Source organism: Miniopterus schreibersii (genome assembly GCF_964146895.1).
Source record: "Miniopterus schreibersii genome assembly, chromosome: 20".
In the NCBI taxonomy this organism is placed as follows: Eukaryota; Metazoa; Chordata; class Mammalia; order Chiroptera; family Miniopteridae; genus Miniopterus; species Miniopterus schreibersii.
The window spans coordinates 27,458,563-27,477,112 of NC_138122.1; the positions used below are offsets into that span (position 1 = coordinate 27,458,563).

The following is an 18,550-nucleotide window of genomic DNA, read 5'->3' on the forward strand; positions in this document are numbered from 1 at the left end:
TGCACATGTACACACAATATGGAGACAAAGGTCCGGAAAGGCCAAACGGATGACAGTGGCCAGCTGGGCGGAAGGAAGAGTCAAACACGCCTGAGTTTTCACAAACTGAGCATGTCGTCTTCTGCCCCAGTAATGAAAGTGAGTCTGAAAAGGAGCAGAGCGGTGTCTGTGTGCACCTGGACACGGGACACACGTGTGCACGCACACGAATGCACCATCCCAGCATTCTCTGTGCATCTCATAACATGTGAAGACATTGTGTGTGCGTGCGTGTGCATGTGTGTGCGTGTGTGTGCGTGTGTGTTCATGTGTGTGCATGTGTGTGTGTGTGTGCGTGTGTGTGCGTACGTGTGCGGCGTGCGTGCGTGTGCACATGTGCATGTGTGTGCGTGTGTGTGTGCGTGTACCCACAGGGAAAGGTCTGGGAATCCTGAAGGGAAACTCCAGACTGCTAACAGTGACTGGCGATGGGTGAGGCACAGGAAGGTGGCACAAGTTTCTACCTTACACACCTGTGTAAGGTGTGGCTCCACTGATCCTCTGTTGCCCCTGAATATGATTTTAAAGACATTCCCCCAAGTTCACAACCCCTGTGAAAATGTCCTTGATAACATAACTTCTCCAGCTCAGGTCTGTGAATAAACACCTGACAGGCTGTTGACACAGAGGGGCCCTGGCGGCCACTGGGAGGATGGTGACATTGTACCGAGGAGAATGACCAGTGCAGGTTTCTATGGAAAACGTTGCCCTCATGGAGCTTCAACCTTGGCAACTGCTCAGGTGTGTGTTTGAGGCAGTTTGAATTTCCTGGGGCTGCAGGAGCTCCCTAGGCCTTCTGAGTTGAACACACAGCCCCTGACACTCACGGGCCAGGAACCCCATTTCCGTAAGTCCTGAGGATGTTGTCTGATTGCTTTCCCTTCACGGTGAAATGATTCCAACATTCACTCCCTTCCAAAGTGAGGACAAGAGCTAAATTTAAATGCAATAATTTAATGATGCATCTGCAAAGCGGCCAACAGTCTATCAAAAAAAACCCCTAGCCCGTTCCAAATATAGGAGAGATTCGCACACACGTGCATCACCCCTCTCTGCAGCTTCAGCCCCAGAGCGAGCAAAATAAAAGCATCTAGTAACCTTCCTGCACCCGAGAGAACAGAGTGACTTCTGAGTCCCCAGGCCATGGGGAGTAAATGAACTGGAAAAATTACATGCAAATAGCCACCCACATCACTCAGTGAGACACATCCTGTTTGAAAGTGTTCTTAACGACACAGTTTGTCTGTTCAGGGCGCGCAAATACGTCTGCTCTCGTAAATGACACCTATCAGGGGAACTGCTCCTGTTGTATTGATAATGATGAAAGATGTGGGGTTGGGGGACATTTTCCAGGCATCTCTCCATCCCCAAGGGCCCTGCCTTTACTGATGAAGTGATAGTTTTTTGGTTTTGGGGTTTTGGCTGAAACTGAAAACAAATGGTTACCAAGTATGTATTCTACATCTGAAACAGCTGAGTTCCCCATACAGAAAATGAACATATAAACTAGAAATCACAAGAGCGGGTGTGAATTTAAGTCTGCTGAATGGCTGGGACCATTCCTACCATCACCATCACCATCATCGCCATTAAAATCCCCTTCATCACCATCCCCTTCATCACCATCCCCTTCATCACCATCCCCACCGCCATCAGCACCTCCACCATCACCATCCCCCCTTCACGTTCACTGGAATATGAGACTCAGACCCCTTTGTCTCTGTCAGGTTCACTCCCAATGCCGCGCCCAGACAGCTGGCTCACCTGCTTCATGCTCTGTCTGACTAACAACCACGGCAACCGGGGCCTGGCCGGCCACGGGCCACAGGAAAGCCTCTGGCAGAAAGGGGCAGCTGTCCTGCTCGCCCCCCGCAATCACCTCGTGTCCCGACTGTGCCTCCGCACAGGAGCCCTCAAACCAAATGTGCATAAAGGAACGGAGCCAGCCCCGGAGTCACCCGAACTCTGGACCCGGCCGTCCGACGGCTGCTTTTCTCCCTGTTTAGGGGCAACTCGAACTCAAAACGGAGTTTCAGTGCAGAATGGAATCCACCCCTTCCCCACAAACCCGATGCTCCTTCCATCGCTCTCGTCTTAGGCAACGGGGCTCCTCCCTCTGCCGCCTTGTCCACATCTAAACCTGAAAGTCACGATCCCCATGCCGTCCTGCTATCTCCCCCGCGTCCCTCACAATGACCGCCGGTTCCAGCGGCCCCTCCGCTCCCGTCGCTGATGCCCATCCAGGACTCCGCTGCCCTCACTGGACGACGCGGTGGCCTCCTGCTCTCCCTGCTGCCACCCCGCCTCCATCTCCACACAGGGCTTGGAGCGACTGCGTTGGAAGGCGACTTGGATCATGTCACTCTCCCACCTAAAATCCGTCACTGCGGACTGGCCATGGCTCTCAAGACTTACAATCAACACTCTAGCAGACTGTGAGGTCCTGAGTGACCTGCCCTGTCCACCTCTCCCCGTCTGTGTCCAGACAACCACTTTCCATGCGCAGAGTCCTCGGTGCCCCGGGGCCTCTGTACAGCCGCTGCCCCCATCCTGCTCTGGCCTCCCCGCTGCCCTCCCAGCTGACTGACGGACACTCGGCAGTTGGCCAACACCTCTGAACGGACCATTAGACAATGAAGAAGTGGACGCAGCCCCGACCAACGCGGGGAACGGGGCCTCAGGAGGAAGAACGGACAACGTACCGCGAAGTTCCACGGCGGGGCTCCTGGTCGCAGGGCAGGAAACAGGTGCCTCCCAGAGGGGCCTTCCCAGCGCTGGGTCCGACCAAACGCGTCTCCTGGGCCCACGGGCTTCAGGTACGACAGCTCATCTCTAAACTGTGGGAGGAAGCATACGAGCTTCGGTCACAAACGAAGGGCCTGTGAGCTGCTTTTCTGCTCCCGTCACCGTCCACCCCGGGGACTCGGGGGCTACGCTGCCGTCTTCCAGTTCTCAGCACCAAGCGACAGGGCTCCGAGCGAGCTCACGGTCCCTGCCGGGCGGGGTCTCTCCCTCTGACCGAATTTCCTAGCGTGTAACAATCCAGAAATAGAGACGCACCCTGACGCACAGCTTACGTGGCCCTCGGAGTGAGACCGCAAGTTCCCCTGTGGACCAAGAGGAAACGTGTGCGGGGGTCATTTCCCCTCCCTGTCCCGTCACGACGGGCCACCGGCCGATGGCAACAGGGCAGCATGGGGACCACAGCCAACAGCCAGCCCGCTCTGCACACACCCTTCCTCGCAGGCGACCAGAAGCGTCGCTACAGGTGAGATTAATGAACGTGGGGCTGAGAAACAGTCTATGACCAGCACGCAGCTTATTTCAATCAACGCTGTCGGCCTACACAGCGCCTGCTGGTCGTCAGACACAAACGCCAACGACACCCGGTCCTTCCAGGGCCCGCACCTCACAGTGGAGGCCACGGCGTCAGTGTGTCATTTCAGTTTGAGGGAGACTTTAATAAGGTTTACAGCGATGTGAAGGAGATGGGAGGGAAGCTGTCTAGACAGGAGGTCGGGGGGTTATTTCCTGGAGACAGTAAATGACAGAGCTCAGGACCCAGGGGCAGCGGGAGGAGCTCGCGGCCGGGAAGCGTCAAAGTGAAAAACGGAACAACAGGGACCCTCCCCAGCCCCCCACCCGCATAAAGCAGGGAGTCGGGCCTTTCTCCACAGCACCCTCAAACTAGGCAGGAGACTGGAAATACAATAACCCAGAAACGACTTCCACACAGTGACGCAGGGGCCACCACAGCAAAAGGCCCAGCGTCCTGGTCACTACTCTGGCGGGAGTCACCGTGGACAAGCCCCCGACACCCCGCGAGCTCCAGAACCAACCAACCCAGTAAGGATTACCTGCTACGTTAAAAAAAAACACAAAAAACCCACATGGAAGATTAAAATCAAAGGACATAAAAGTAAAACCCAGGAGGAAGTGGGACGGTGCAGTCGAGCTAAGGGAACGCCACAGGAATGGGGGGGATGGCACAAGGACAGTGAAGGACAAGGGACCGCGTGCCGCCCGCGGAGACCGCTGCTCAGATGAAGTGGGACTTCAGTGGCGGGTGCAGAGGGTAAACTTCAGGAAGTCACCCCAAGTGACTGAAAGCGTAAAAGAAAAAAATAAGACTTTAAAGATCCATCGGGGAGGCCTAAGGCCTACGAGTCAGGCTTCCAGAGGGAGAGAGTGTGACGGAAACTGCCGGTAAGATATACGAGAGCTTCCTAGGTTAAAGGGCCGCATGAGTGCCCTGCAAGACCAGCCCAAAGAAACCAAAGAGAATGGAGAACCTAAGAAACGGCGGGGCCCGCGGAACAGCAGCAGGAACCTCCCCGGGTGACCGCTGAGCCGTCGGCCTGCAGCAAGAAGACAGAGGGTTTTAAACGTGAGGGCCGACTTTCCCGCCTGTTGTCTGAGCCACGGCTCCTTAACCCTCCGCTCGTCCAGCCCCCAAAGCGGGTACTCACAGAAGGCCGGGGTCAGCGCTCTGGGGGGCCAGCGGGGCCACCCAGGCAGCACCAGCTTCCTGTCCCCGAGGACGGCAGCCGCTCCCAGCCGCTCCCAGCCCCGTCGTCTGCGCCAGGCAGGTGTCCAGCGGGAAGGCTGTTTACTTATTCATGCCCTGCCCCCCGGGCCGGGGACGGCTTTGTGTCAGCTGAGCAGGATGGGAATTCAATCCCCAAACGGGGACCGCTCGCCACATGGCACGTCTGTCACAGGGAGCCAGGCACAGAAGCCGACGGCAGCCCCTTCCCTCCCTGGACCTCCTGGACCCGCCGGCTGTCCCAGCTATTTGCTGATTCCTAATTTAATTATTTTGTATGAAAGAACGTACACTGTACATTTCGATTCTTTTTTTTTTTTTTTTTGCATTGAAAGGTTCCGATGGCCGGGAACGTAGTTCATCTTGGTGAGCGTGCCCTGTGCACTGGGGGATACGCTCCCTGCCGCTGCTGCGTGAAGTTTTCGATGAGAGGCGATGAAGTCATTCGGCCTGGCCCTGCCAAGGCAACCGCAGGTGGGACTCGAAATTCAATAAATCTAGGAGCTTTTCTCATCGCCAATTCTTCAGTTGACAATTCTGTATGTCCCAAGAGCGACGTTATAAATACCCAAATCGCCCCTGGCAGAAAAAACGTTCCCCACCCCTGCGACAGAGGGCGCCTGCCCGAGAGCACCTGGCGGGGAAGCTGCCTTGGGCAAGAGCAAGTCCGTGTCTGGCACTTTCAGTCTCTTTGTCGACATCTCCCTTCCTAACTGGGATAGGTTCCCTTCAGCCTGAGTGAGTTTCTTTACCATTACGCAGTGCAGACCTCTTGTGAAAAAAGGTCTCGGTTCTGGCGTTTTTGCCCTGCCTCTTTTCCTTCCGGGTCTTCGATAGTGAGTATATTAGACCTTTTGATAGATTGCTTTGTCGTGAAGATTGCTTGGGGGGAGCAGAGGAGGAACCCTTTTTTTTAAATCTCTGTGCTACAGTTTGGATAGTTGCTATTTCCATGTCTTCAAGTTCAGCAATGTGTTGTTTCCACAATACTTAATTTACTGTTGAGCCTATCGACAGACAGCTTTTAGACTTTCTAAAGCTACATGGTTTCCGCCGACCACAGCTTCGTAGCGGTCTTGGGCACCGCTGTGTAGCGGGAGTCGGGAAACGACGGCGCCTCCACCTGTGTTAAATAAAGTTTTATTGGCACCCAGCTGCGCCCACTTGTGGCCATGTGACCCGCAGCGGCTTCCCTGGGCTGCAGCAAAGGTGAGCAGTTGCCATGGAGACGGGGCAGCCTTCCAAGTGAGCACCGCGACTGTCTGGCCCCTTCCAGAAAGGCTTGCTGACCTGAGCACACCGGCTCCTTTGTTGCCCTTAATGTCTAAAGAGTCCTGCGATTCTGTTTTTCACTTTGCAAATATGTAACATCCACATGTTTCTATAATGCTCTGTAAACAGATGCGTTGCCGCTTTTTAATGCACGCGCTGGTCCAGGTATTCTCTCCTGCGATGGCGCCAAGACCCCGGCCTCCAGGAGCCTGCCGCCTGTACCCGGAGACGTCAGCAGCCGCAGGAATGATGACAAACGCGGCCAGAACAGGGAAGCGGCAACCCCGCCCCAAATACACTCGCTGCAGGCTCGACCCAACCAGGCCCGGCCTGGACGCGGGGAGAGCCTCCCACTTAAACGAGCGAGACCACGGAGCTGGACCCTCTAATACCCACACGGATGCTGCTCGGGCACCAGGGGCACAGAGGGACCTCCACTGGCTGGGAAAAGTCGGCGACGTCGACCTGCGATTTATTCCGAGGGGACCGGGACGAACCAGCTTGTGCGGAGGGTCTGGGGGGGCAGCGGGGGCGAACGGGAAAGCCCCGCTTTCGTCTTCTCTGAGTCCCCGCGTTCAAACGCTCCGCTTTAATGGTCCCTCACAAAGTGTGTGAGCCCCAACCTCCGACGTTACCCTGAAGCAGCCTCCCCTTTGGCATATAGTGTATCTTGCGCTCAACAGGCCTGAGCCGGGGACCCTCACAGTCAGACTAGGCAGCTGGACGGGGCCCAGCCCCACTGCAAACCCGACGGACTGAACGTACTGAGGGTTTGCTGAATGGGGCTGAGCCCCAGGCGCCTGGCTTCTCCCACCATCCTCTCTCCACGTCGGCACTGACCTCCCGGCACTGACAGCAGCCAGCTCGGGACGGAAGCCGTGGCACCCGGGGGACGGCGGCAGCCTGGGGCGACCCGCACAGCCGCGGGGCTTACGTTCGACCTCGAGGGTCCGAGTCCGGCTTCCACGCCCGAGGCCTCTGGTTCTGAACCCGCAGCTCTGAGGGGTGGGCCAGAACGGAAACCTATTCATGTTTATACATTTACCGGAGGTGCCGAAAGTCCTGCATCTTCTCTACCCGGCGCTGGAAGAAGACGCAGTCATTTCAACTATGAAAAAAAGGAAACAACCGTTTGAAAAAAGGGACCAGGAGAGTCATATTTCACTGAGTAAATTGACAAAAGGTCAAAAAGCTTGATCTTCGCAGCTGACGTGCTCGGTCTGAAAGCTGAACCGGCATTTAAATATTTATAGGCAGGAGCTGGAGCAGCCGCTGATGATGGTCGGGGAGGGCACGCGAGGGCCAGGCTGGGACCATTTCACAAGCAATAACCACGGTCCCTTCCGGGGGGACTGTGGGCAGGGAGAGGCCCCCATTGCGACGGGGGAGGGTTCCTTTCCTGCAGGGGGCCAGCGTCACGGGTGCTGGGTGCTGGGTGCCCAGTACGATGCATTATATCAATTAGAACCCTTGCTGGGCAGGGCTGTTCATGGAAACAAGCGGTTTTCCATCAGCAAGTCCGAGGGCGGCCGAGCAGCGAGTCCGCACAGGCGGCGAGTGGCTCTCGCAGTCACGGGGCAGCGAGGAAGCCAGCCTCCATCCCAGGGAGCTCCGTAACCTTGCCAGGCCCCCGCCTCTCCCCGCAGGAAGCTCCGAGCGGGGTCCCCCGCTGAGCGAGAACCCACACGTGAAGTTTTAACAGCAAATCCTGCGCCAGGGGTCAAAGTGCAGAGGCAAGTGGGGCAGGCGGGTAACCAGGGCGATGAAGCAGGGGAGGGGAGGGGAAAACTGAAGAGCTGACTGTGGCCCTAAAGAAACAGAGGATGTTACCGTGTCTCTGATTTTTTTTTTTTTTCTTCAAGAAAACTGTCAGGTATTTGGAATATTATGAAAAAAATTTGGGCTTTGGTTTTGAACATTGGTAACAAATTAAAAATGGAAAACATATGTCTGCGGGCCTTATCAGGGGATTTAGGTCAGTGCCTGTGACCGTCCACCTTTTCCTCCCACTGGCCTTCATTCCGTTTCGAGTCATTCCCTCCTCACTCAGGAGTTTGTTCTGCCCTCAGGAAAGCGAGGAAGCCCCCCAACGTTAGGAGAGTCTCCATCAGAAAAGGAACACGAGGCTCCTGGTAGGAACGGCTGCCTCTTGGGAACCTGGGAATCAGAGTACCTTCTCCTGTCTTTCTGGAGCAACATAATTTGGGCTAAATTGTTACAGCAGCCACGAAACTGCTCCCAGGAAACTACAGAAACCGCTGTGGGCAGAGGAGGTGGGGCCCTCACGCCACACGCCTTTGTCTTTAGGCCTCGCTGCGTTCGGGACGTCTACCCTGAACCCTCACAGTTCTCCCCAAAACTCCCCTTTGAGAGTCGTATCCGTCAGATTGGTTTCGGCCAAATATCATAGGAAACCTGTGTCGTCAGTGACGAGCCGAGCGGTGAGGCCCACTGACCGTGGGACACGGTGCTGGCCGGCCACACCGGGTCTGCCTCCCTCCCGCCCCTGCTACCAGCTGTGAAGGTCGCCCTCCTGGGGCAGCGGCCTCGGGGATGAACAGTCTCCGGACCTTGCATCCCTCGTCCCCACACCCACTCTCTGTGGCCTCATTTATCCTCCCTGTAAGAAGAACCCGTGTGCCGGACCTCGGAGTCCTGCAGACCCTGCTCAGAGCCCCCGCCCAGGCGAGGTGGCCGTGGCGGCTCCCCTGGGGCAAGACCCCCCCTGACGTCGCTCCTCACAAGGCCCAGGTCGGTTCTTATTTGACACTCGTCACACATTCTCGTGTCACTGGGATCAGGACGGGTCGGCAAACGCCTCCGCCACTCGCCTCCCTGTGTGAGCCGCACACCCCTGCACCCGCCGCCGGGCTGTTCAGAGCGCAGGGCATGGCCAGTGTGTCCCCAGCGGGGCCTTGAGGTCACCACCTCATCCCACGGGAGACACGAGGCAAACAAGGGCCGGCATGTCCCAGTCACGTGGTCTCCTGACGCGAGGAGGCTGGGCGATGAAGATTGAACATTAAATCACCGCTCGGATTAAATACGATGGCTGGGCCGACAGAGGGGCTGCGTCTGCCAAGCTGAGGCTCTGACGGCGAAGCAAGTAGACGGACTGTGTGCTGGGCCCCTGCCCATGGCGCCCACGGCCAGCGTTTAGCAGCAGCCTTGCACCTCGGCAGGCGGCTTGGGGTTGGCAGAGCCAGGGCCCAACTTCCAACACCTCTCCACGAGCCAGCGTCACCTGCCAGCTGGCAGGAGGCCACTCGAGGGGCCTCTGCAGCCAGGGCTGGGGAGCAGATGGCTGCGAGCTGCGGGTGTGAACTGGAAACGGGGGAGCGCGCGGGGGGCGGGCAGGGGAGGCGGCACACAAGGCACAGCAGATAAATGGCGTGCAAGCCCCGTGAAGGACGCGTCTGACCTGGATGTTAGAGACCAGGCTCCAAGTGAGAGCCAGAGAGACAGGGAAAGAGAGAGGGTGATCTAGAAGCAAGGAGGGAGGTCCTCACCCCAGCCCCGCAGCTGGTTCAGGGCCCCAGAGGAGCCGGGTCACCTCCACGGTATTTCAAGGAACACGGCAGAGTCCCCTTCAACCCTGTGTCTCCCCTTCTGTGCCCAAAATGCCCACTGCACCCCCTCCTTCTGGAGGAGCAGCGTTCTGAACCCCAGTTCCCTCTGAACACGGGGGGGACACACCTCACCTCATGGGTCCTCCCGTAGCCCAGGACCATGGGGCAGGGGCAGAGGGGCAAACACTGCTTGGTCCCACGCGAAGCCTCTCTGGCTCGGTCACGGCCGAGCCCCTTCCTGCCTGGCTTTCAGAAAGGGGAGCTCCCAGCCTCTCGTTTGACAAATGAACAAATGTACCCCAATGGCAGCTTGTGGGTCCTGGTGTCATCTGTCCTGTGGCTTTCCCGTTCCCGACATGCCCCCTGAGAGTCCCGGGAGGTTAGGAACCCACCCCTGCCTCCTTCCATCAGCTCGGTGGGTCCCTTTCCCCAAAGCGTGGAATCCCTTCCCGAGAGCGTCTGCAAGCCCATCCTGGGTCTGCAGCCTGGGGGACCCGTTAAGATCCCCAAATTCTGGGTTTCAACCGCCTGGTTCAAACCCCGGTGTTGGCCCTTCCTGGCTGTGTGACCTCAGGCTAACTGCTTCTCTGGGTCTCGGCTTCTCTGCCCACAGAGTGGCTGCAGGAGTCTCCTGTGGCTGCTGAGACAACTTAGAACAAACTTCCGAGGACCAGCTGGATGGGCCCCTTCTCACGGCTCCTGGGACAGGCCCAGGATTGGCGTGTCCTGACCACTAAGCCTTATTTTGACCTGAGCTAAGCCGGGGGGTCCGGGCCTTTACAGGAGCCGCTCCTTTCCCCAGGTCCAGGCAGCAGCCAGCGCTGAGCAGGGCCACGTGTGAGCCAAACCAGGGGCCAGGAGGCTGTCTCTGCAGGTCCCCTGCCTCGGACGTAGCCGGGCTGCTGGGACAGTCGGGGCGCGGAGGGCCGGGGAGGCGACGGCAGTGTCGGGGGGCTGAGCCTAAGTGGAGCGTTAGAAACACCCCAGCCGGCGGGGGGCCCTGGGAAGGTCTGCGCTAATACGTCTGAAGGACCTGTCTCCTCGGGGACCACTGACACCGGCCTCCTAAGTCCATTACCACCTTCAGGACTAGTCTGTTTGGAGTCCAAGAACAGCCGCCGTGGTAAACGGGAGCGTTTACTGACCCCTCGCCCCACGCCGGCCTCAGCTGTATCTGCCTCAGCCTCAGTTCCGTTAACTCGCCGAAGCGCCTGCACCTGCGTGAGGCGGGCAGCCCTCGGGCGTGTTCACGTGCGCCGAGGACCATCCTTGGAGGGGATGCACACCACCTCATGGGTCAGAAGACAGAGGCACAGAGGGGTTAGGAAATGTGCCTGTGGCCACACAAGCCAAGATCAGAACTGGCCAGTCTGGCTCCGGACTCTGCCCTCCAACCACGGACAATGCCGCCTACGACGGTCATTTCAGACAGGCCGGCTTGTGGAGCTAACTCCCCCGCCAGGTGCCCGAGGGGAGCAGCGGGCGCGCGGACAGGCCGGTGCCTCGGGCAGCGGGGCACTAACGCGCGGCTTAGTGCTCCACGGGCGCCTGGGCGTCTGCTGAGCGGATACGTGGGGGCGCTGCCTGCGTCTCGGGGCATAAATGTCGCCACCGCTGCCTTCCGGGAGCTTCGCTCCAATGGGAGGGCCAACAGCAACGGATCAGGCCCTTGTAGAGACGCATTTCCACGGTTCTCGGTGACTGGAAACAGAGCTTCAGAAATCAGTTAATTTGAGACTTTGTCACTGTGACGCTGGGCCAGGCTGCCCCAAATGACCCCCCAGCCGCATCTGGTTCTCAAAGGCAAGGACCCGTGACCCACAGCCTGGCACATGGACAGGCTCTCAGTACCTGACAAGTGACTCTGAAGACACCCCCCCAGTCCCCGCCTCTGAAGAGACACCAGCCCTGTCACCGGGACACCGCCCACCTCCGCCCTGCCCGCTTGCCGTTGGCGTGGAATCACAGAGCCTCTGGAACCCGGTCTCCACGTCTGCAGGGAGAACTGACGGACTGCAGCTCTGCACGGCCTACGGGATGTGTGCGCACAGGAAGTCGGGCACGCCGAGGGTCGGCGAGAACACGGGAGCGGACACGCCCCACGACTCAGCCATCCCTGGTCCCCACGCAGGACACAGGCGCGTGCAGGGACGGGTTGCCCCGTGTGCGCGGCCAACCTGGTGCCCCACTGGGGACCAGACAGGCACCGCATGGCCCCCGGACTCTGAAATACTGTGCAGCTGTCAGGAGTAACCAACCAGAGGTTCACACAGCCACCGGGGGGATGGTGGAGCACAGGGCTGCCTGAGAAACGGGGCTCAGGAAGGGTCCGGAGCGGAACGGGATCCCTGCTCCTCAGAACACTGACGGAGGCGGCAGCCCCGGGACCTTACAGACGATGCTCACGGCTACAGAGCCAACACGTGAGCGGCTGCCCGGGACGGAGGCGGGTCGGGGTGCCGTGGGGTAAAGGGAAGCACAGAAATGATGAGGCCGGGGAGAGGGAGAAAGGGGGGGGAGAATGGACAGGGGTGGCTGGATAGATGATGACAGACGACAGATGACAGGTAGATAGGCGGGTGGGTGAGTGGGAGGAAGGGGGGAGAAGGGGGCGCGGGACAAGCACTGGCAGCCGGGCCGACTGAGGATGCGCTGAGCCCGCAGCCACGGTGGCGGCGGCGGGACCGGGACAAGCAGGGCCCCGAGCAGGCTCCCCGACAAGGCCAGGCAGCTCCTCCGACAGGCAGAAGCAAGAAGCAAGGTTGGAGAAACACAGGTTACGACACAGAGCGATCTAATTCCAAAGGAGCCGGAGGAATGAAGAACAGAACCTTCTAGAAGTTGGTGTCAGCCGCTCAGGTTCACCCACAACAGACCAGGGCGGCCAGGCCAGCCCCTCACTGGCTCCCAGGACGTTCCACAGACGGAGACGCCGAGAGGCCGTGGCGCCCGCGCCGGCCGAGGCTCGGCAGGAGGCCTGGGTGGCTACGCGGCCAAGCCCCTGGGGGCCAGCGCTGTCTGAGGTCACACTTCAGAGAGAACAGGAAACGCCTCCCAGAGGTGCTTAAAGCTAACCCGGTGGTTCTCCAAGTGGGTCCCTGGAGCGGCAGTGTCGGCACCCCTGGGAACTGAGCGGGGAACCCCTCGGCCCCCAGACCTGCTCCGTCAGAGGCTGTTTTCACCCGAGGACACGGAGGCGCACTCACGTTTGAGAGCCACTGCTCTGACGAACAGTCCGGCCTTCATTTGGAAAACACCAAGGAGGGGCCGAGGTGGGAAGCGAAGCAGCTCAGACAGGCTCCGCCCTGCGCCTCTGCTCCTGCCATAAGCACAGGCTGCCCCTCCCGGCCGCCAACCTCACCGTGAGCAAACAAGTGAGAGCCGAAGTCCCGGACGCGGGAGCCGCTGAAGTGGTCTGCTGCCCCTTTTACTTCATTGCTAGCTCTCCCCCCTCGCCTGGGAAGGTCTGGCACTGCCCACGCCCACACCCACGCCCAGGGTTTGGATGTGGCTGGGTGCCCACGTGCTCTGGGGTGAGCCTAACACAGAGGCCTCGGGCCGGGGCGGGGGACAGCCCCCGGGGTTCAGTCACCTTCCCTGCACGTTGACAATGCCAACCTTCCCCTGACCCAGTTTGTCATCTTCTCAGAAGGGGGCAGGGTGGTAGCATCGGCTGCCAGCCGCTTCCCTGACCAACCTCAGGATGCTTCGCTGTGTGACCTGTGCACAGTGCCAGCCAGCCAGCCGTGCAGCCCTGGACGGGGCACAGCCAGACACCCCACACCGCAGATGCCCCCCGCCTCCTTCCACACCCAGCCCCACGCTGAAGCTGCGAGCCTGCACCAAAACCATCCCGCCTGGAGGCCCCAGATTCACGTCACAGGAGCCCACACACACTCTGAGATATGAAACCCAAATATCGGTGCCAGCAGCTGGGCCCAGGGCAGAGCAAATTCCAGGAGGTTCCAGCAGGGCCGCACCTGGGGCGGGAGGCAGTTATCTCCCAAAGGGCCCCGACTTTTCACCTGGCAAAGGGGGTAAGCTTGTGCATCCCCTCCCGCTGGAGCCTCATTCACAGGGGTTCAGAGGAGAGGGCTCCACACCCCCAGACACAGCGGCTGCCAGCCTCCCTTCGTGGGGCCTTCCATTTACAGACGGAGCTCACTCCTTACCAGCTGCTCCCGTCTGGGCCCCTCATCTTCTCTTAATGAAGCAGGGTCTCCCTCAGGACAGGAGGTGATACAGGGAGATGCCAGGTGGCCTGGCACCCTTCCCTCCCCTCCCCGAGCCCACCCTCCACACTCACGCAGACACCCTGCGAGCCTCCAAGAGGAGACCAGCAGGAACCCCTGCAGCCCCACCTCCCCTCCACCCAAAGACCAGGTGGTGAGCCCCCCACCCAGCCCTCAGCCCCTGACAACGACACCACACGACGGTGGGAACAGCCAGTGCGGGCTCCCTGGGGACAGGACAAACCTGCTTCTACAGAGGCCTCAGAGTCAGGAGAGCAAGCTGCACCTTCACCCCCACCGGGGCTCCCCCAGGCCCAGGTTCCCTTCAGGCAGGTGGTCCTATAAACACTGCATTTCCAGCTGAAAACAGCTCGCCGGGGAGAGGCTGCCCCGCACACAGGCTGCTGCGTGCACGCAGGCACACGCAGGCACACGCAGGCACACGCACACACACACGCCCTGCCAGAAACAGCTGTTTTGACAAACAAATTATTCAAGTCAGCCTCGGGGACGTGAATTGACAGAATCTCAATGTGCCGGCGCCTCACCCAATGCATTGCACATCCAAGCCGAGCTGCGGGTCAAACCGCCAACTCTCGCATTTGGGGGCCCACATCCCCTTCCCCATTCCAGCCCCAATGCGCAGGAAGACCCCTTCCAAAGCGCCAGAGGCTCAGAGCTGAGACAATCACATCCTGGGGTCAGGGAGGCACTGCCGGGGGCGGGGGGGGGGGGAGAAACTTCGCCCAGAGGGGCTTTTCTGCAAACCAGGGGCAAGGGGAGAGGGAGCCTCACGCGGAGAGAACTGGTCAGACCTGCCCTTTGGAAAGGGATCCATGGACCAGGCGGCCCATCCAGCTGGGCGAGAAGAGCGGGTGCAGACACCCGCTTCCATCTCCTGCACCAGGATCCACGCACCCTCGCCAGCCCTCAGCCCCCTCGCCAGCCCTCAGCACCCTCGCCAGCCCTCAGCCCCCTCGCCAGCCCTCAGCATCCTCGCCAGCCTTGCCAGCCGGCCGCCTGGACCCCTGCTGAAGGGCATTCTGAAGCCGCTGAGATAAACTTTCTCAGGGCAGAGTTTCTGCCAGAGCCCTGCCATCAACGCCCTGCAGCTCGGTGCGGGAAGGTGAGGGAATCGGAGGCTATTTTTAGGAGAAAAAAACACAAATCTCAGCCTACCTTCCGAGCAGCAGGGCCGAGACTGGGAGCTTCGCCGCGGAGAGGACTGCAGTCGACTGTGTCAGATTACAAACTGGGGGTGGAGGGAGAGGGCGGGGGAGGGGGGAGGGAGAGACGGAGGGGAGCGCGAGGATCATCCGCCATGCAGCCACCGGAGCCCCTGAAACGTCAGCGTTCAGACACACACCGCGAGCGCGCACACACGCATGCACACACACGCGCTCCAAGATGGCTTTCCGCTCACTGCCAGTGTCCTTTCCACCGAGCTGTGGCCAAAAGCTGGGGCAGAAAGGAGGGTGAAGCAGCTCCCTTAGCCCTAGGGACTCGGCAGTGACGCCCCCTCTGTGGCATAAGAGTGCCCGGTCTCCCCTGCAGGCGGCCTGGGGTCTCCTGCAACCAGCAGCCCGCGGTGAGCAGGGTGAAGACAGAACCTGCCCAGGCTCAGACCCAGGAAGCCAGGAGCCCAGGCTGCCAGGAATTGCGTGATCACGCAAAGACCCAGCTGTCGGGGTCTTTTCCCCTCTGGTCAGGCTCCCCTGTCCCCCAGGCCTCCAGTGTGAAAAAGACATAAAATGTGCCCTCCCCCTGCCCCCAGAAGTGCAGGCGGCTGCACAGATGGGCAGCTACTAGCAAGGCGGGCGGGTCAAGGCCAGGCCGCCCGGGCTTCCTCCCCAGGGTGGAAATCACATCACTTTAAGATGCTACACAACTCAGCCCTCCGGGGCAGAGGGTCCTCTGCTGCGGCCTGCACGGGGCCACGGGAACTGAGAGCGCAGGCACTGCTAGCCACGGTGGCTCAGACTCAAGGGCCAAAGGGAAACGCCCTCCCAGGGTGGCTTCTCCAGGGCTTGTGGGTGCGGCAAAGGTTTCCTGATCAGGACCCTGTTGCTGCGGAAATACAGGGAGCATCTGACTACGGGGAGCGTCCAAAGGGGCCCCGCAGGCTGATGGCTCCCTCCAGCCGCGAGTTCACCGGCCAGTCTGGCTCACTGGCCACAGAGCCCTGTGCTGATACTAGCAGTAGGTGCTGACCCCCTTCCCCTTCCCATTCTGCAGGCAGAGCTCTCAGTCCCAGAGCAGCAACCCACCAAGAGAGGAGCCAGCATGAGACCTCGGGAAGAACGGTGCTCAGAGAACACGGCAGGAGTGTGGGCTGCAGCCCAAAGGTGGACGCCCCAATGTCCGTGGATGGGTGACCATCTACCAAGGTGGCCCAGCTGTGCAGTGGAATATTACTCAGCCATGAAAAGGAACTGGGTCCTGACCCACTAGTGTGGCAGAACCTTGAAAGCATGATGCTGAGTGAGAGAAGCCAGACCCAAAAGGCCACACGCATCGCATGACACCGTCTATAGGAAATGGTCATATCCACAGACACAGAAATCGGAGGGGTGGTGGCCCAGGCTGGGGAGGGCAGAGCGGGAAGGGACAGCTAAAGGGGACAGGGTTTCCAGGTGGTGGTTGCACAGCAGAATGGCTCACGGTAAAATGGTTCGTTTTATTTTACGTGAACCTCCCCTCAACTAAATAAAAAGAAGAAGAAGAGGCGGTGGGAAAACAGCCCCTGAGCTGGGCGTCCCACCGCATCCTTACTGAGCGAGGCTGAGCGGTCCCGTCCTCTGCAAACACGTCCCACCTGCTCCTGAGAGCTCCCCTCCTGGCTGCTGCGGAGACACAGCTGACAGAAGAGAAGCTGTGCCCCTGGCTCAGCGTGCAGGTTTTTCCTGAGTCCCTCCCAGCACAAGTCGAGAGCCGTATATGGCACTTGGCTGGTGTGTAGAACAAGTGGCTTGAAGCGCAACAGAGCAAAGCCCCTCTGACCCCAGAAGGCACTGGGGAGGGGACGGCTCGGGCTGTCGGGGGCGGCAGTGAATCATCACACAGGTGGAAAAAATGAGAATATTTCACCCACTAGCTCCTGGGCAAGGGGCAGGAGAGAGGCTCTGTGACAGTTTTCTTTAGTCGGCTGGGAAGCTCCCATCAGGAATTTCAAAACTGCACGTGTCTGGCCAAGTACAGAGATGGTTCCAGCCATGAGGCCAGCATCTCGTCAGCAACTCAGGGAACTCAACGAGCTAAGATAAAATGTTCTCGTCTCTCCTGGACACGGCTTCAGTGCAGCCATTTAAACCAGGGTTTGTAAAGGCAGAGGCCTGCAGGGACCAGGCAGGTTAATAAAAGAAAGAAATGAACTGAGGGGGGAACCTATGTTCCTCTGGGGGCCTCTTGTCTTCTGACTTTTAACGGAGACACGGTATTAAAAATATTTCATGTTCCACTTAATTCTACTATAATAAAAGTAATAAAAGTTCTACAATAATAAAAATGATAAGGAAGCACTAGGTGTAGTGTTAATGGTTAAGTACTAAGCTAATGAAAGGGAACTTAGCACCCATTACTAAACAGCACCGTGAGGGTATCAGCTTGCTTGGGCTGCCACACAAAGTACCCCAGTCTAGGGGGGCTGAGACAATAGTTCTGGAGGCTGGAAATCGACATCAAGGTGTCAGCAGGGCTGGTTCTCCTGAGCCTCTCTCCTGGGCATGTGGACGGCCATCTCCTCCCTGGGTCCTCACATGGTCATCCCTCTGTGTGGGTCTATGTGTCTGACCTAATCTCTTCTTATGAGGACCCCAGTCAGACTGGATTAGGAGTCTGAGAGACTGGGGTTAGGACTTCAATATATGAATTTGGGGGACATAATTCAACCCATAAGTGAGGCACCCCAACAATCAGCAAGAGCAGAAGCCACTGCCACCCCTGGGATGGGTGGAGAGGGGGAGGTGGCCTCACCAGGCCCCCAGGACAGAGCTGCTGCCCAGGGGCTGGGGCCACATAGGAGGACTATTGTGTTTTATCTGGTTGACACTGGCTTCCCCCTCTGTAGACACGGGCAGAACACCACTCTTAGTAGAATCTGTCTGATGGTATTGCCACCAAAGGGTGATAAGCTCTGACTAGTCCTACAGTGGGAATCTTCCAGACCTTCCTCCCTGGGAAATAAACCAATAGACTGTCCCCAACCATCACTCAAGTCTACTGTCCCCAAGAGACAGCTGGCGCTCATCCCCACCTTGGCTGCCCATCCCCAAGCAGCTGGGCACGGGAATCAAGGGCTCTCAGACCCCAGGATCACTGCCAGGACAACACCGCGGTCCACACAGGCTGTCGGTTTCAGGTCACAGCGCCCATGCTGTGGAACCAAAGGGAGCTAAACCAATTACGTTAATAACCACATCCTGCCAAGCGAGCAGTTCCCTGGGGGGAGCCTCACAGTGACAAGGCTTCTTCTGGACTGTGGCTAATGGGGACGCCAAATACAAACATCCGATTTGGTTAATTTTCCATCTGGGATTTAGCATTCCATGGCTCTAAGAGATGGGAAATCTAGAAAGTGATTCCCCAACTGTCAAGACTTCACAAAGGGATGGAAGGTAAACATGCTTTCAGGGCCGCGGGAAGGGGGGGCAGGTGACGGGGGAGAAGGGAGGCCTGGGGTAAGTCCCATCAAAATTAATTCAGATTAATTTCAAATTGTGCAAAACTAACCAGACATCTGTGTGGCCCTGGTTGGGGCCCTTCTTCTGGACAATGTCTTGGCTAAAGGGGACTGGCGCTCTAACCTCAGGGGCTGTCACAGCGCCTTTGAGATTGTGCATCAGCTGCTATGCAATTTGATTCCTCCTTTGAAGATCTACACACCAAGAACTGAG

General features: G+C 58.7%; 1 protein-coding gene across 17 annotated transcripts in view; it reads right to left on the reverse strand.

The window, feature by feature from the left end:
* RIMBP2 (RIMS binding protein 2) overlaps nt 1–14,997 on the reverse strand; it is a 63,518-nt gene extending 48,521 nt beyond the window's left edge. For 10 of the 17 annotated variants that reach the window (XR_013997819.1, XM_081123150.1, XM_081123138.1 and 7 more), the window contains exon 1: nt 2,742–2,803. The gene's annotated coding sequence lies outside the window, so the exon portion shown is untranslated. Of the gene's footprint in view, nt 1–2,741; nt 2,877–6,902; nt 6,956–13,902; nt 14,057–14,837 lie in introns of those variants that run through there. The other 7 variants (XM_081123145.1, XM_081123142.1, XM_081123141.1 and 4 more) reach the window with 5 other exon arrangements.
* Nucleotides 14,998–18,550: the final 3,553 nt, after the last annotated feature.